This window comes from Lepidochelys olivacea, assembly GCF_965140295.1.
Source record: "Lepidochelys olivacea isolate rLepOli2 genome assembly, chromosome: 4".
In the NCBI taxonomy this organism is placed as follows: domain Eukaryota; kingdom Metazoa; phylum Chordata; order Testudines; family Cheloniidae; genus Lepidochelys; species Lepidochelys olivacea.
In genome coordinates this window covers 97203226-97222370 of record NC_140414.1, presented here as the reverse complement: position 1 = coordinate 97222370, position 19145 = coordinate 97203226, and the positions used below count along the sequence as shown (strand labels likewise).

At 41.2% G+C, this 19145-nt stretch overlaps 1 protein-coding gene across 1 annotated transcript in view; it reads right to left on the bottom strand.

Moving 5' to 3' along the window:
* SCFD2 (sec1 family domain containing 2) overlaps positions 1-19145 on the bottom strand; it is a 312552-nt gene that overhangs the window by 237738 nt on the left and 55669 nt on the right. The window lies entirely within an intron of this gene.

Below are 19145 nucleotides of genomic sequence, written 5' to 3'. Positions count from 1 at the left end.
ATATCTGAACAAACATTTTTAATAACGATGGATTATATTTATGCAGTGCTTTTCATTCAGAAAATAAGCTTCACAACTATGAGCCTGTTCCTGATTCCATTGCAGTCAATGGGAGTTTTGCCCTGCATGTTAACACCAGCAAGTTTGCAAAAAGAAAAGGAGTACTTGTGGCACCTTAGAGACTAATCAATTTATTTGAGCATAAGCTTTCGTGAGCTACAGCTCGCTTCATCGGATGCATACTGTGGAAAATACAGAAGATGTTTTTATACACACAAACCATGAAAAAATGGGTGTTTATCACTACAAAGGGTTTTCTCTCCCCCCACCCCACTCTCCTGCTGGTAATAGCTTATCTAAAGTGATCACTCTCCTTACAATGTGTATGATAATCAAGGTGGGCCATTTCCAGCACAAATCCAGGTTCTCTTTCTCTCTCTCTCTGTCCCTCCCCCCCCCCCCCAACACACACACAAACCCACTCTCCTGTTGGTAATAGCTTATCTAAAGTTTGGACTGCATAGTTCTTTTCTACAGGAGTCACTTCATCCATGATTGAAGTGCAGTCATTTTAGATAAGGAATCTGGCTGATATTTAACAACATACAGCAATGCCAAAGAGAAATTTAAGACACAAAATGAAAAATAACTTCTCTCATTCAAACATATGGAGAAATTTAGGTAAGCTACCAAAATCACTCCAATACCTCTCCCGGACACTGGGCTAACATTTTTACTCTTGGGAAAATTACGGTGGGAATTTTAATGAGCACATGCAGAGGGCTCCTTAGTCTTACACCTTGTCCATAACACCGCACCCTCCAGCAGCACAGAGTCCCATGACACCTGGCTAGGATGACATTTGGTTCAGTATTGACTCAGAGGAAGAGTACAACTTACTAAATCACCAGTATCACTTCCTGAAACACATCACAGAAGAGAAACCTCTAAGGGAGGGGCAAGCAAATTTTTTGGCCTGAGGGCCGCATCGGGTTTTGAAAATTGCATGGAGGGCCGGTTAGGGGAGGGGGCAGCAGGGTCCACCCCCAACCCCTATTCACACCTCCCCCCGCTTCTCACCCCCTGACAGCCCTCCACCCCACAGGACTCCTGCCTCATCCAGCCCACCCTGTTCCCTGACGGCACCCCTGCCCCATCCAACCACCCCTTCTCTCTGTCTCCTGACCGCCCCTGGAACCCCTGCCCCTGTCTGCACCCCCGCTGCCCCATCCAACCCCCATTTCCGTCCTTACTGCCCCCCCCAGGACCCCTGACCCATCCAACCACCCCTTCTCCCTGCCCCCTGACTGCCCCCGTGCTACCCCATCCAATCCCTCCTCTCATTCCTGACTCCCCTCCCCAGGACCCCTATACCCATTCTGCCCCCCCTTCTCCCTGTCCCCTGACTGCCCCCTGCCATCCCATCCAACCTGCCCCCCTCCTTCCTGTCTGCCCTCCCGGACCCCCTGCCCCCAGTCAAACCCCGTGTTCCCCGCCCTCTGGCTGCCCCGACCCCTATTCACCCCCTGACCACCCCCCAAACTCCCCTGCCCTCTATCCAACCCGCCCTGCTCCCTGCCCCCTTACCATGTGACACAGAGCACCGGGTCAGGCCGGGCTCTGCAGCTGCGCTGCCCCAGGAGCTCACAGCCCCGCTGCCCAGAGTATTGCGCCGGCAGTGCAGTAAGCTGAGGCTACGGCGGGAGGGGAAGCAGCGGGGCAGGGTCCTGTGGGCTGGATGTGGTCCGTGGGGTGTAGTTTGCCCGCCTCTGCTCTAAGGGAACTGACCTTTCTCAGCTTATGTGAGCTGAGGAGATCACTGAACAAGACAGTATCATTTCACCCATTATTCACATATACATGCATTAGTACCCAGTACACAACTGTCTCTTGTATGGGAAAAGTGTGGATATCCTTTACTGTATATATTAAGAATTTTTATCATATAGTTAATCCTGAAATAAACATTATTCTATGAAATATTAAGGTGTAAACTATACAGCTTGGTAAATCTAAAAAAACCTCCACAATAGTTTGCCCTGTGACCAGGTATAAGCCATACTATAGTACCCAATGCCCAGGGAACAAGATGTGAACTCTAAGCTTCCCCTCTCCTTGTACAAGTGCTCAAGGGGAGATCTATAAGACCTGATCTACTCTAAGAGAATTACCTCTTGCTGATAACAGGCATCATCAGTGTGCACAACTGAATCATACTGAACATGGTTCAACTACAACACATAGACCAGGATACACCATGCGTGTACCATATCATGGCATATTATTAGCAATGAGTAATTTTCCTAGTGCAGACCAGGCCTAAGAGTGGTTTGGAAGATCAAATTGGGAGAATACTTTGGTATAATATTGGTATTATAGTCATAGTTAGGTATGGCTCCACACCCTGGATCATGGTAGTCAGCTGAAACGAAGGTAAGAGTTTTCTCTTATTAATTATTATTTATGTTATCTTGGTTTTTTTTATAATCTATACTTTTCCTTAAGAAAAGCCCCTAGTGATGGCAACTGTATTTTTTTTTCCTGGTTTGGCCACTTCACCAATTTACAGGGCCCCTCATCTCTTTTATTCTCTCTAAGGCCTTATCTACACTGCACAGTTTTGTTGGCAAAAGGCAGCTTTTGTTGACAAAACAATGGAGGCGTACACACTACAATGTTACTTTTGTCAGCAAAACTCCTGTTTTGCTGACAAAAAAATCCCACCTCAACGAGAGGCAAAATCTTTCAGCAACAAAGTTAAAGCAACAAAGCGTCTGTGTAGACGCTGCCATTCATTAGGTCGACATCACTGGCTTCCCCCAGTATCCCACAATGCCCACCATGCCCACTCTGCTCACTATTTTGAGCTTGGCTGCCCTGCATTCCAGCTACACAGGCACGTGCCCCTCCCCTTTCAAAGCTTTGGGAAGTTCTGACAGCTGAGCATGTGGCAGCAAACAGCAAATTGTTAACATGGAATCCTGCTCTCTCTGGCACTAGGATCACAGTGGCAGGTAGGCAGGGATTGCGCGTGTGGGGGGTGTGCTTCCAGCTGCTGTCCAAATTTAAAGAGACAGCATGCCGACACACTCCTCCTCCCCCAACACACATTCTGTCTCCCCCCCCACCCCCGCCCACACACACACTCCCTGTCACACACTCCCCCCCACTCACCCCCTACACTTCAGTTGAAAAGCACCTGGCAATATAGTAAGAGGCTTATGGAATGATGGGATTAAGAAAACTGCATCATGTGATGCTGAACCTGCCCCATGAGGCATTGCAAACCCTTCCCAAAGCTCCCTGCGTCTAGTTGCACAGTGGAATAGCTACCCACAGTGCACTGCTCTCTGTGTTGATGCAAGAGCTGCTAAAGTGGATGCATTCTGCCGCACAAGGAGCATAGTGTAGACAGTGGTTTAATTAAAGCGGTTACTGTATGTCAGCATAACTTTTGCTGACAAAACTCTGTAGTGCAGACAAGGCCTCAGATTTCTTCACAAAAATACAATCTTTTAATCCCAGTGATTCTAAAGAACAAGCATTGGAGATACAGCTCTCCAAATGTATCTTTAAAACATGGAAAGCCATTAAAACAAAAAAATATAAACTCTTTATAGGAAACTTAACTCAAAGCATCAAGACAAAAAGTCAGCAAATTAACACATTACTCATGCTGACAAGGCTTTAGTGGGATGAAAAGCTGACAAGACTTCTACAGCTTCAGTTCACATAGCCTAAAACAGCAACCTCAGCCATATGTGTTTTTAGACTAAACATTGGAACTTTTAGTTGTGTTTTATTTCTTTTAAAGCTGTGTCAGGCAGATTTAGATAGTGATTGGAAAATGTCACTCCATGATGCTTTGCAACATACCTTTGATAAAGAAAGCATTTTTACCTTTAGCAGTCATGATATATAGTAGCTCATTCAAAATCTGATAACTTGCTACAATTGAGAAAACATGAAGTTGCAAGTCCTCCTCTCCTCCCCCACAATATAGTCAAATATGGGGATCATCAAGACCTCTGATTTCAAGTCAGAAAAAATAATTTCATCTCATTCTATTATTTATACTATTCTTTATAACAAATGAATCCAGATGCATTATTGGGTCTGTTCCTTTGCGATCCATTTAGCATTTGTTATGTATAATATCTCTGTTAGCTCTAGAATAGTAAAAAGGGAAAGTTCCATGGCATATGAAATCGTAGGGTGAAATCCTGGCCCCATTAACTCAATGGCAAGAGTTCGACTGAATTTAACGGAGCTGGGATTTCACCTGTAATATTTACAATTTCCATACATTTTTCTCTATACCTGCCTGAAGTGTGTGTATCCCCCTCTGACTCCTCCTCCCCCCGCTTCCCTTTCCGCTCTTCTTTGTCCATACTCAGCTCCAGAACACTGGACCTACGCGGAACCTCACTGCTTTTTGAAGGGGTTCTGTATGGACACAGGGGTCTGACCACAAGGAATGAATTGCAGGTTCAGGGCCTATATTAGGCTAGCAAAGTAGCTGCCTAATTCTAAAGTCCTCCTATACAATGGAGGTAGAGTCCATACTGTCTTTCTAAGGGATACAAATAAGTTAAGAATATCCTTTCTTGCACAAGAGTTAAAAACTAAGTAGAGATTAGGAAGTGAACTTTGACAAGGGATACAGCAGGAGGCAACCATTTATTTAGGTTTGTAAAACAAACAAGCACTCATCTCAGACTCTGGCCGCCGCTACATTCAGATATTTATTATGAAAATTAATAGACCGGATTAAATCCCACTCCAGCAATAAATATACAAACATGCCTTAGTAAACATGGTAATAAATGAAAACGTCTCTGCAGAAGGCAAAATAACAAAGACAATACCTCCAAACCTCAGCCCACCCACTTTCCAAATGCCTGGGAAGAAAAAAAAAAAAAAAGGGGGGGGGGGTTTGCAATATGTCTGAAATGTTAACAGATCCAAGCTCTGGCAGAACAGGGGGAGTGAATTCCAATCTGAGGACCCCTCTCAAAGAACATCTTAACAGCAATTTTGTTGTTTGGAGTGAAGGAGAATCAGCTCAAGAACCTCTGCTGATCTCGGCTTTGGCTGTATGTCCAAAGAAAAGAAGCTATTTCCCACAAAACTGGGCCCCAAAACTTTTAAGACCATGCAGGCTAAAACCAACACCTTGAATTCCACCTGGAAATTACTGGGCATCAAATAAAGATCCCCAAACTACAAGTTATACAAGCCTCGTAGACAAACAATAACTTCTGTTGAAATAATTGATTTTTTCGTTTATCAGAGTTGTGTTCAAATAACTTTATAACAGCTTTGAAAACTACAGATGCAAGAACACACATTAAAGATAAGAGTATTAAATGCACAAATAACGACCTACATTAGCTTGAGGTGGAGTGAAAAGGGGGAAGTGACTTGTCTTCCAGGAATAAACCCTTGTACAAATTTTTTAAAAGCGTTATATTAAACATATTTGGGCAATACAAATAAAGTAATGACAATGTTGGAGGCTTGATCTAAAGTTTATGGTGAAGAAAGCCTAGTGGAAGGGTAGCAGATGATTCAGGGAACTCATAATGGAACAGAAAGACTTTTACTTCAAAGTTAATAGTTTGAATCCAGTTCAGCTTAACGACAATGAAAGTCGTAACTTCTTAGCTGTTCTGTGAATAGTCTGTGTGAAGTTAGTTCATGTATTCTAGAAATATCTACCAGGTCTCTACAGAGGCACCTCGGCTTATCAGCCTTCCATCAATTAAACAAAATATAACAAACCCTTCTGCTCACTTAAAAACCCCCTCCTATTCTATATTTCTGCTTAAAGGTCTATCAAAAATACCCAAGTAATTCTTATATTGCCCTCAAACTCTGGTTCTTCTAGAGTTGTGGCGGGAGTAGGCTCCAGAGAAGTTCACTCTGAAGTCCCTAAGAATACTTTCCTGCTGAGGAAAATCTCTCTCTTCCCCCATAACAACAGTGTTCCATCGGATACAGGAACACAGGAAGGGAGACAATCCCTCGGATAACATGTTCCCATACCAAATGGAGGATTAGAACTAGAACCCCAAGTTCCCTCACAAGTTAGCAGGAATCCAGTACAGAAAATGGAGCACTCATGTTCCTTGCTCAGAACGCCTTACTCAATCTGCACTGACTGACAATTCTGAATCCTCTTCAAGGGTTCCCCTTAAAGTGCAATGCAGCAATTTAGCCTTAAAGTTACAAACACATGGCCCAGTGGCAAGGTCCCCATGAAAAAGGCAGTCACAAGTTTTGTCCCATCAAAAGAAGCACTGTACACCACAACTATCATCCAAATTGTCTAGACACAGCAATGGGCCCAATAGCGACAGAGCCTATGGGACACAGAGTTGATCTCAGTTGGTGTAGTTGTAGTGGATCTCAGTGTGATTCCTAGCAGAAGGCATGCATATCAAAAATCACCATCAAAACAGGCATTTGTTCTGCCATCTCAGCAGAAAGACCACGAAGTGACAGGGCAGAGGGACTGTACTACTATTTCTTATCACTCAGATGAGTGTCTGAAGCACAGAGCTGAGGCACATTGGTAGGGCAGAGTGGGAAAGGATGCAACTTTACAAATTTTTTAAAAAATCAAGTTATACTGCTCCATTCAGGAGTATGGAGAGATATACAAAGTAAAACAGGGGCATGCATTAATGGGCAATAAGTACACAGCTTTAAATTCTGAGACATGAAGCTGAAGCTCACATGTCTTCAATCATATTAAAAGTATACAAATGAGTTATTTAACAGAAAGTCCTATCTTAAAAGTGAAACTTAATTTCCACAAAAGATTTGTAATCATGTAGCCTAGTTTAATTTTTTCTTCTTCTTAAGTTACAGCTGCAATGTTGTTTTGTCTTTTCTGTGATGCATGCTGTTATGCAGGCTTCACTTCAAGAGGGTGATTATTTTTCAAGAGAGATTTAGTGCCAGAAGTGACAGGTTTTTAAAATTCAGGCTCCTAAAGGAGCAAGTTATTTTTTACACCAAAAATGTATGGATGAATGCGGTATTTGAACAGCAGAGATCAGAAATATTGACAGATTGTTCCAAATACATACACAGTAGTACTTATTTTTGCATCTAGCATCTTGTTAATGATCTCTACAGAAACCAGCAAACAAGTTATTACGGGAGTAAGCTTTGGGAGGAATTGACTAAATAAGTGTATACTTTCCTGAACATACAGGTTCTGCCAAATATCTGCAACTTTGAACTTTGTTATCTTGCATAAAGTGGAACTAACTGAACTTTATTGACTAGTGTTAGTAAACATTTGCTGAGGTCCATATTTCACTTGACAGAACCAAGAAAAAGGAATTTCTTGTGGTTGTCTTGGATCACTTATGTTCACAAGGAGGATTTTGCAATGCTGTGGAATATCAAATAGAATGTTTCTCCCACCAGTGTCTTAGAAATATAGACCTACCTCATCCACTAGCTTGCATGTAACTGTGCCTAATGATGGATGCTTCTGAGGAAGGTGTAGTAATTCATCTAGCCAATTGTGTAATGGCATTGCTGGGGGAGCAGAATTTGTGAACTGAGGGATAAATTTATGCCTGAAAATATTAGTACTGATGGCCCTTAGCTCTTTTATCCTAGCTAGTGCAACTTCCAGATGTTATTCTTATTTATGTAAATATGAAATGCTTTCATGCATCTTAGGAAGCTTTAATAAATATTCTTTGCCAGCAAGTTCCACTAAAAAAAAAATCTGTATTATTTTGTTATCATTTAATTTCAAAGACATCTTGTGAAAAAAAAAAAGAGGAGGAATGCAAACTGACAATTATTTTGGGAGAGAAGGTGGCTATTACAGTTGAGTTCTCATCAAACCGTGAACTGTGTAGAAGTATGATTCTGGATCTGAACAGCGCTGAACGTTATTAACAGTTAGGCTACAGAGTTTGCAGGTTCATTTCTAGTAGAACAGAGAACTGTTCTACTTTGAGCTTGGCTAATTCTTGCTCTGTGATCTCAGTTGCATGTTATCTTCCCTCAATTGGCTTCTGTTTCCTTACTTGTAACATGAAGTTAGTAGCTTAGCTACCCCATATGGCTGTTGTATAGCTTAAGAACATAAAAATGGTTAAGAAAGATGCTGGGGAGACGCAGGATGGATCACTCGATGTTTACCTGTTCTGTTCATTCCCTCTGGGGCACCTGGCATTGGCCACTGTTGGAAGACAGGATACTTGACTAGATGGATCTTTGGTCTGACCCATTATGGCTGTCCTTATGTTCTTATGCATTTAGTGGGCAAGCTGAGGGGCATCTTCATCAAGCAGCTGAGGGGCACTTGGGGAAAGCAGATATTTATGTATGGCACAAAGAAGGGTGGCTGGCCCTTCTAAAGGGAGATAGGTCTCACCCTACCTCTGATACAGCTGGTTTGCCTCCCCAAGTGAATTAAATCACGTGCCAGACAATCATGTGACTAAACCAGTCTTCTGTTGGGAGAGGATGGAGGAGGAGGGGGAACAAAATAGGTGTGTGGATAGCCAAAGGGTGATTGCAGTGTGAAGCTAGAGGAAGTCTCCTGCAGTGGTCCCTGAGGAAGGCAACTGTGGCTAGGTAGAAAGATACAGCTGGAAGTTTTGTTTTCCTTCTGGGGAGAAGGCAAAAAAAGGCAGAGCAGACCTTGTATCTTCTTTAACAGCTTACAGAACAGTTATACACGGTACCTCAGGGAGGAGGGGCTGTGCCCATTTTAAGACGAGAATGGATGATCTTTCTGAGCTTATTTTGAACTTTATGTTAATAAAACTAGACCCTAAGAAAGGCTATTAGACTTATGAAAGCCTTTTTTCAAGGAACCAACAAGGGGAAATGAACCAGGCTGCTGCAGAGCCACACCTCGCCATGAAGAGACATTCAGAAGGAGGCTGTCCTGTTACATGTACATAAATAAAATTTTACACTTTCCTCCGCATGTGGTTTTTAATCATGGTTTTAGAAGCAACTGAAGTGGAGGAGCCAGAGCTGCAAAATTTAAAGTGACATTAAGTACTTACCTATGTCTATAAAATGACTGGCAATCTACAACTTTACTTGGCTGAGCCATCTCTAAGCTTGTTTTGACCTCTAGAGAAATGAGCTGTCTGAAAAAATATATGCCCAGCAGATTTCAGGTGGCTTTTTAAAATGTACACATCCTCATTTAGCTTTAAGTCGTGTGTTTTCAGACATTCTTCAGTGCTTCATCGTGTTCTTGGCAAGTTGTTCCAAAGACAAGCAGGTCATTGCAATAGGTCAGTACATTATTCACAGGACTGATTATCTGTCTGATAATGCTTTGGACAACTTCTACAGCTGAGTATACTTAAAGGATCACCTTGGGCATGTTGCAATCCAAGATGAGTGGAAATCATGATGATGTATATGGATTAGGGGTACAGTTTATGTTCTTATAACACTTTTTGAAGTAGGGTCTTGATTCCAATTCTATTAACAAATGCCGTGTGCAGGTCCACCTAGATTCAGTGTCATACGATGGTCCACTTTAAATGTTATGTTTGGAGAATGTATGACCACACAAATGTGTATTGCATCTTCGTTTTGTGCTTTGAAGATATCTACAGCTTTAGAACCCCACAGGGTAGATCTTTTCAATAATGTCTTGCTCTTGTACTTTTCTTGTTCCTTTCAGATAGTTCTCTCATGGGAAAGAGAATTCTTCTGTGTTCTGGGCTACAGGTGTGGCTGTCTTACCTTTGTGTTAATAAATCTGGAAGTCCTTTATTTTCTCCCCAAGTTATGAAACATGGTGAGGTACTTTACTAGGAGACTTAATACGAACATCCATAGTGTTTTGGCCAACAAAGGTATTTGCCACCCTTTTTATTATGTATAAGGAACAACCTGACAGTGGTATCACTGTTTCCAAGCAGGTTTCCATAGGATCATTTGGTGATGTAGAGTATACGTTTTGCAATTGATCCTCCCCTTTGTCACTTATTTTGAACAAGCTCAACATGGGACGCAGCTCTCTGCAGAACATGTTAAATCTTTGTCTTTGTAACTAGTATGGTTTTGTTCTGCAGATAAAGATGATGCATTTCTTATATTAGATTTACAGTTGACCCAGATTATCAGTGACTCCATGCTTGTGTCTAATAATTGCATATTTGTTTTGGGACATCAGCCCTTTGATCTTGGTAGGCTGTTAACACAAAGATAGCTGCTGCTTCTTCAGACTTTAAGTCAGTCCCTACATAGTTAATTTTTCTGAAACTCCATTTTCTCTGTGTCTCCTATGTGAAAATCAGAAGTTTGAAAATTTGTGATGACATGACTGTCAGTTGGCTTCTTGCTGTGACACAGTGACCCAAGGTGTGCTCTCTCTCTCTCTGCTAGGCACTGTACATTGCAGACAGGCAGACACAGACTCTTACCCTGAAGATTTAAAATAAAAATAGATAATGAATAGATAATGGGGAGTGGATGGGATGGAATGTATCAAAAGCAGATGTCAGAGGAGCGATGGTGAGAATGCATCTACATTATGGGTTTTTTTGTTGTGTTGTTTTTAAACAGGTGTTATTTACAAATAGTTCTTGAAAACCAGGCTAGCATTTGTAGCCCCTCAGAAAAACATTTCCTTCCACAAAGGCTACAGGTTCACTCTCATGTGGAGGGCCCTACCTAATTCATGGCCATGAAAAATGCATCACAGACCGTGAAATCTGGTCTTTTGTGTACTTTTGCCTGCTACTATACCAATTTCACAGGGGAGACCAGAATTTCTCAAATTGGGGGTCCTGACCCAAAAGGGAGTTGCAGGGGAGTCACAAGTTTATTTTGGGGGGGGGGGCACTGTGGTATAGCCATCCTTACTTCTCTGCAGCTGCCTTCAGAGCTGGGTGGCCAGAAAGTGGCAGCTGCTGTCTGAGGGCCCAGCTCTGCAGGCAGCAGGGCAGAAGTAAAGCTGGCAACAACATACCATGCCCTCCTTACTTCTGCTGGTGGTGGCTCTGCTTTCAGAGCTGGACTCCCAGCCAGCAGCCGCTACTCTCCAGCTGCCCAGATCTGAAGGCAGAGCCGCGGCCCGCAGCAACGCCGAAACAAGGGTAGCAGTACCGCAGCCCCCCTTACAATAATCTTGCAACCCCCCACAACACCTTTTTGGGTCAGGACCCCGACAATTACAACACTGTAATTTGCTATTTTTAAAATCCTCTGACCGAGAAATTGACCAAAATGGACTGTGAATTTGGTAGGACCTTAACTCATGTGGGATAGTCCCCTTTGTGAAGATATGGTTAAGCAAAATTATGGCAATATTGTCTCACTTCTGACTAGCAGGTGTCTTCCTTTTGCTGCGTACGTACACTTAATAAACATCGGCAACTAGAACAGGCCACCATTTCTTGGGCGCATAAGGCAAATATTTCCAGTCCTCTATCATGTTGCAAGAGTGCCATAGGAGCCATTTCTGTTTCTTCAAGCATGTCTTGATAGTCACCTACATATAGGTCACACTATTATTTATTGTACAACTCATCTAGAACACGGAATCTAGCCAAACCAAATTTGCACAGCCTTCAGAGGGTTAACATCTATCTATTGTGGTGCTTCGTAAATCTAAAGACACAGTTTTTGTTTCATAAGTTACATTTTGGTGCAAAATTTTTAGCGAATCTTTTCTACATTGAGTATGTTTGATTGCTCTGTATCTTCTTGCAGGTTATTTACCTCATGTAGCTTTAGTACTATGCTTTTAAGATCAGTGCACTATCCTCTCATCATTGGTGTTGTCAGTGGCTATGTAGCAGTCAACATTTTCAAGCCACCGATGCCACAATTCAGCTGCCTCCACCTACATGGAGGTATTTGTTTCAGTGCGTTGTCCTTTTTTGCTGTATAACAAGATTTTTCTTCTGGTGAGAAAATGTAAAATAAAAATAATTACTACAAAGATGTAATGGACTTTTCTTGATCCAATGAATAAATAAGTATCCATGTGTACTTGTAACGACATTGTGCCACTTTCAGTAGAGACCAAAAAGTGGCAACGCACCCATTTCCTTTTGGTAGGGCACAGTGGTGCCCCAATGTAGGCAAAAAGAAAAGGAGTACTTGTGGCACCTTAGAGACTAACCAATTTATTTGAGCATAAGCTTTCGTGAGCTACAACTCACTTCATCGGATGCGTTCAGTGGAAAATACAGTGGGGAGATTTATATACACAGAGAACATGAAATAATGGGTGTTACCATACACACTGTAACGAGAGTGATCAGGTAAGGTGAGCTATTACCAGCCGGAGAGTGGGGGGGGGGAACCTTTTGTAGTGATAATCAAGGTGGGCCATTTCCAGCAGTTGACAAGAACATCTGAGGAACAGCGCAGGGAGGAGGTAGGGGAATAAACATGGGGAAATAGTTTTACTTTGTATAATGACCCATCCACTCCCAGTCTTTATTCAAGCCTAAGTTAATAGTATCCAGTTTGCAAATTAATTCCAATTCAGCAGTCTCTTGTTGGAGTCTGTTTTTAAGTTTTTTTGTTGAAGAATTGCCACTTTTAAGGTCTGTAATCGAGTGACCAAAAAGAGACTGAAGTGTTCTCCGACTGGTTTTTGAATGTTATAATTCTTGACGTCTGATTTGTGTCCAATTATTCTTTTACATAGAGACTGTCCAGTCTGGCCAATGTACATGGCAGAGGGGCATTGCTGGCACATGATGGCATATATCACATTGGTAGATGTGCAGGTGAACGAGCCTCTGATAGCATGGCTGATGCGATCAGGCCCTATGATGGTGTCCCCTGAATAGATATGTGGACACAGTTGGCAACGGGCTTTTTTGCAAGGATAGGTTCCTGGGTTAGTGGTTCTGTTGTGTGGGTGCTGGTGAGTATTTGCTTCAGGTTGGGGGGCTGTCTGTAAGCAAGGACTGGCCTGTCTCCCAAGATCCGTGAGAGTGATGGGTTGTCCTTCAGGATAGGTTGTAGATCCTTGATGATGCGTTGGAGAGGTTTTAGTTGGGGGCTGAAGGTGACGGCTAGTGGCGTTCTGTTATTTTCTTTGTTAGGCCTGTCCTGTAGTAGGTAACTTCTGGGTACTCTTCTGGCTCTGTCAATCTGTTTCTTCACTTCAGCAGGTGGGTACTGTAGTTGTAAGAATGCTTGATAGAGATCTTGTAGGTGTTTGTCTCTGTCTGAGGGGTTGGAGCAAATGCGGTTGTACTGCAGAGCTTGGCTGTAGACAATGGATCGTGTGGTGTGGTCTGTATGAAAGCTGGAGGCATGTAGGTAGGCATAGTAGTCAGTAGGTTTCCGGTGTATGGTGATGTTTATGTGACCATCGCTTATTAGCACCGTAGTGTCCAGGAAGTGGATCTCGTGTGTGGACTGGTCCAGGCTGAGGTTGATGATGGGATGGAAATGGTTGAAATCATGGTGGAATTCCTCAAGGGCTTCTTTTCCATGGGTCCAGATGATGAAGATGTCATCAATGTAGCGCAAGTAGAGTTTTATATCTACTATTGGTTAGTGGATAATCAGTAAAGACTGATGGAGGTATTTTTAGCACATCTTGCCTGTCTTATATCTCAAGATATGTGGCCTCAACATGTTATATGACGACCTGGGGGGTCAGAAGTCTCTTGCAAATATTGTCATGTATTACCCCTCTCCTAAACATTAGAAAGTGTCATCCTAATTATAAGGGGTTGAAACTATGTATTTCTGATCACCAAGAACCAAATATTTCATTATTTTTAAATAAGCAGTCTAAGACACTATTTTTGTCAGTTTCTCATACCACAAAATCATAATCCTCCCAGTTTTAAAGCTAATCCAAGTTTCAAAGGAATTACATGAAAAGATTTACAATACGTGAAAGATAATGCAAGTTTAGTTTAAACCCTTGGACTTCCTGAAGCTAAAACGTGATAAATATGCATCAGTGCATTAATGTTTACCATAACTGATCATAGCAAAACAGGCCACTAATTATGTAAAGTAAGAGCAAATTAATAAAGAGCTAATACAATTTTATTTTATTAGTAGACAGACTTCTGGCCTTAAAGTCTATGAGTCTCTGATGAAGTTGATATTCATTATTTGCAATTTTACAACAACAACATAATAAAACTGGATTTAATTGTAGCATTCTTACAAGATCAACAAACTTCTGTTTTCTTTTAAATTTTTAGAATTACCTTTAAGCTGTAATAACAACCAGACATATAAAGAGACCTGCCCATGAATTCAAATCAAGTACTTTGAGTTTTCTGTCTACAACAAAAAATGAGATTAAAAATACAAGAGCTTTATCCAAAAACTCCAGACTCACAAAGAGGCTATTGTCAGCAAACTCCCTTGTTAAAAGGAATAACAGTAAGGTTAGCCAAATAGTACTGTTTCCATGTGCCAACTATAATTTAATCAAAGATAACATACTACCAGTATATTGCTGTTTCACATCACTGCACTGGATTCCAATAACGTCTCACTTCCATCTGCTAACAGTTTTACAGCAATAAAGCGCAAAGTAAGTGAGCTAGGCGGCACAAGTATGATATGCCTTACAATTTTATTAGGGCTTGAACAGTTACCCATTTTACACCACTGAGATTATAGATGCTGTAAGGTTATTCACTGAGTAAAGACAGGACTAAAATAGTTTATCTGAAACCCTGAAATACAGTTTAGCCTATGAGCTCTGCAAAAGACGAAGCAGCACAATAAATTATATAGGCTATATATATAGTATGCACTTCTTGTAATACAAGCACAGAACTGGAATTTTATTGTAAACTGAATTTTTGTATCTTATTTTCTTATAAATTATAATGGACCTTAATATCGCCTCTTCCAAGGTAAATGAACACAGTTAAGCAACTATTAAACATACTTACGTAAGACGAAGAAAAAAGGCAACCCCAATATTTACCCACTACAGTAATATCATCCTAAAATATCAGGGGCCAAATTCTGCTCTCACGTATGTGTCTTCAATTACATTTAGCCTATGAAGATTTTATAAAGATTTTAAATGTTCAAGATACATACTTTTCTGAACAGGCTGAATTCATTCAGTCTTTGGTTCATCACCACCTCTTCTAAAATGTTCCTGCTAACTTGCACTGGTTAACATAATTTCATTCAATTATGAATAAACTTTCCCTTTACCTATTTCGGCCTCCCGGCTATGTAGGGCAAATTTCCTTAAATAGCCTCTTCTCTGTAGTTAATTTTTTTTTTTAAATCAGTGAGAACATTTCCAGAACTATTTCCACCACCTCCCATATGACCTATATCTGTTGCCCCACAGAACACAGTGGCTGTGATGCCAACTCAGGACCAGCACTCTGCTTAACACCACAGCACTTAGATAATATTATAATGAAAACAAGAATAAATTTATTATCAAAGAATAAATATTCAAGTGATAGTGAGTGAAAATATTGGAAACAAATGACTACACATAAACCAAAATCATAACACATTTTCTAGAGACGAAACTCAACTAAATCGGTTAACCTACTGTCTAAAGAAGTTTCTCACCCAAAGTTCTCTACAGCATTTCCAGCCAACCCTGGTGGAGACGCCACTTTCATGAAGCAAATTTGCTGTCCAGTTGCTTCTGAGGTGAGCGATACCAGGGTATCTTTACCCCCAAACATAGTAGAGCAAATCTTTGAAGTGTTCTCCCCTCCCACTGTTTCTCTCTTCATTTTAGTTTTTTTCTGAAGTTCTTACAATCTTTCATTTGCATTCAGTTCAGAGTGGTGACAGGATATTCACTGTGAATGAGACTACACTCAATTTACATGTAAACAGGTTGATGGCTAGACATCTCTTCTCTGACACAAAACTTGTTTTTCAACTTTGCTGGTAACCAGTACCTAGACACAGACTTTAAGAACATATTTTTCGTATCTCTTTACACGACATCTATACATGCGTGTTGCGTGATGACAATTGTGACACCAGTTTTTATCTGAGACCACATATGACATTCATTGGTGAATCAGAATGTGCATGCCAGACTCAGGAGATTCCTGTAACCCCTGTGCACCTGCTCCGTGCCCCCGGCCAGGTGGCACAAAGGGGTTTCTGGGTCAGAGTGGCATGGTCCACCATGCTCTGAAGACAGTTCACATAAAAGTTAAACATTTCAAGGCACTTTTCAGATAGGGTATGTAATGACGCAGATTGTCTGATCAATAGACCAGACTTTAATGTCCAAGGCTGTACATCAGCTATGATAGACTTCAGCAGGAATTTTGAATGAGGAAGGTCTGCTGTGTATGGACCAAAATTGGTACCCTACCTGCAAAAAGCTTCCAATATTTGGGGTTGCTGTTTTTCCCTGGTCTGGAAGAGAACAAAACCTAGTGAATGACCAATTAAAGAACCCCCTGCTAAAAATCCCTTAATTTAGTAAATCTATCAATTTTTAAGTCCTCCAATTCAGATTTGCTTTCTTAATATCAAGACAATTACCAAGTTTCAACCAAGCCAATTACAATGTGCTGAAGCCTTGATTGAGGGAGAGCTAGCTAGTCAAAATTAGAATTCAACTCTCCTTTCTTCTGTAACTACCACAACTGTCCACCATTTTTGATGCAGAGAACTAAGAGACAATCTCCTTCACAAACAGCTTTGGAGTAGAAATTTGAATCTTCATATTTAGATGCCCGTAGACAAGGAAGAATCTTAGAATCATGTTCCAATAGCTATGTTTCAGCCTCTTCCTCTTGTTCTGGGCTCAACCTATGAACTTTGGAGAAGAAAGAAGCCATGTTGGCTGTGTAACAGAAGTGTAAAAATGTGTTTTGTGTTCTGATTGAAGTCCTTACTATCAGAGTAAATTTTAAGACAGTTTTCCAATCCAACTTTTTGAATCAAATCAACAAACCAACCAACCGACCATTAGTCTGATGGGATCTGCAAACAAAATTCTGAACTTCCACAATGTGCTTTAAGATTGCATTAGGCATTGCTTTTTTTTCATGACATTTGAACAGTGTGCCAAACCTCTACCCATACTAATGTTATTTAGACTAAAAACTCTTCGAGGCTACTATTTTTTTGTGTTTGTAGAGTGCCTATCACAATGGGGCCCCAATTTCTGGTTGGCATCTATGCAACACCATAACAAACATTAACAGTAAATAATAAATATAATTGCACCCAAGAAATCCTCTCATCTTTTTTGTTTATTTTCACTGTTTGAGCAAATGGCAAGGTCCTTATTGTTATATTTTTCTCTGCATTATTGAGTGGTACCTTCTACCTCTTGGACACAATATTCTGTAGAATCAACACATTCTTCCCTGTCTGGATGTTTGCAGCTATTATCTGGTCATTTCTCATGTCTGAGCTACCATCTTGTTGATCCTTTTAGTACTTTTAATATTTCCTATGTTTCTTCATTTGCAGCATCTAGTAAGGGACCTGTGAGTTTAAATCCATTTAAAGTAGTATATTCAAGATGAAACGTTTCAATCCAATTTTTTAACACTTCCCACTTTATGCTATACTGAAGACAGTCATCATAAAGGAAGGTTGCAAATTTATTATCAAGTTCAAAGTCTTTGCTTTTTCAGTTGTCTTTATGACAGGATCACTGGTTGATCTTTGTCTCTCAGTCCTATGCTCAACCCACTAGCCCACACTGCCTCTGACTACAAGACATAAAACAGGAAAGCTACATCTACAATTTCCAGACACCTCTGATAGGAACTCTAGGGAGCAAAACATGAAGTAACCTACTAACAGAAATAGTGATGTATGTCTACCTAGAGTTTAAGGTCAGAAGGGACCATCAGCTCATCCATTCCAACCCCCCACATATCACAGGCCCCCAACAACATCCAACTCCTGCCCAGTAAACCCAACAAACAAAATCAGACCAAAGTATTGCAGCCCACAAGAGACTAAACTATTATATGCCACACTCGGAGACCAGGAAAGACCAATATGCAAGGCCCCTGCAATGGCAGGGAAATGATTAAGTGAGATATCTCCAGGTAATCCTCGCAAGTGTCCCCAACACTGCAGTGGAAGATGAAAAAAAACCTGAGGTCACTGTCAAGCTAACTGGGGAAAGTTCCTTCCCAACCCCACGTACAGTGATCAGTTAGATATTGAGCATATGAGCAGGAATCAGCCAGATAAGTTCATGGTAAAGAGAATGCTCAGTGCCAACTCAGACCACTGCCCAAACCCATCTCCCACCATGGCCATCTCTGCTGCTTCAGACGAATGAGACCAAAAAACCTCTCACTCTAGAATACACTGAGGGGAGAAGAGAGAAATTCTTTACTGGCCCCTGTAGATGACCACCCGAAGCCAGGAAGCATGAGCTTTAGGACAAACTGGAAGGGATCCCAAGGGCTGCTGAGCCCTGCCCCCACCATCACAAGCAATACCACCATATAATCCCACTCATAAATTTGTCCAGTTTTGTCTTAAAACTAATTACGCTGTTTGCCCGCACAACTCCCATAGGGAGACTATTCCAGAATCTCACTCCTCTGATCATTAGAAACCTCCTTTTGGTTTCCAGCCTGAATTTGTCCATGGACAGTTTATTCCCATTTGTTCTTGCGCCAACATTGTCCTTTAGCTTAAACAGCTCTTCACTGGAAATGCCTTGCCTGGATTACAGTTGCCTTTTTCATAGCCACATGACATTGATGGCTCATCATCATCCTGCAATCGACCAACACACTCAGGTCTTTCCTCCTCTGTCATTTCCAACTAAGTAGCCTGGAGTTTGTAACAGAAATTCTTATTATTAGATCCTATGTGCATGACCTTATACTTCATACTATTGAATTTCATCCCTACCTGAACTTTTCTAAGCTTTTCATGAAAATATAATAAAAATTACAATAGCAGCTTGAAACTGAATGAAGCTAAGAGAGAAGCCTGACATAATGACCTCTGCCTTTTTTAAACCCTGAAGTTTCTAAGAAACCCACCTTTTAAAAAGAAATTGATAGTAGGGCTTTTCTTGTCACAATTTTTGATAAAGCCTCGATTAAAATAATACATTTCAAGCAATTGAAAGATCCAGTATAAATTCCTGAAATCAGTTTTGACAGATTATCATGCACTGATTCTGAAAAGCACCAATAATTTCC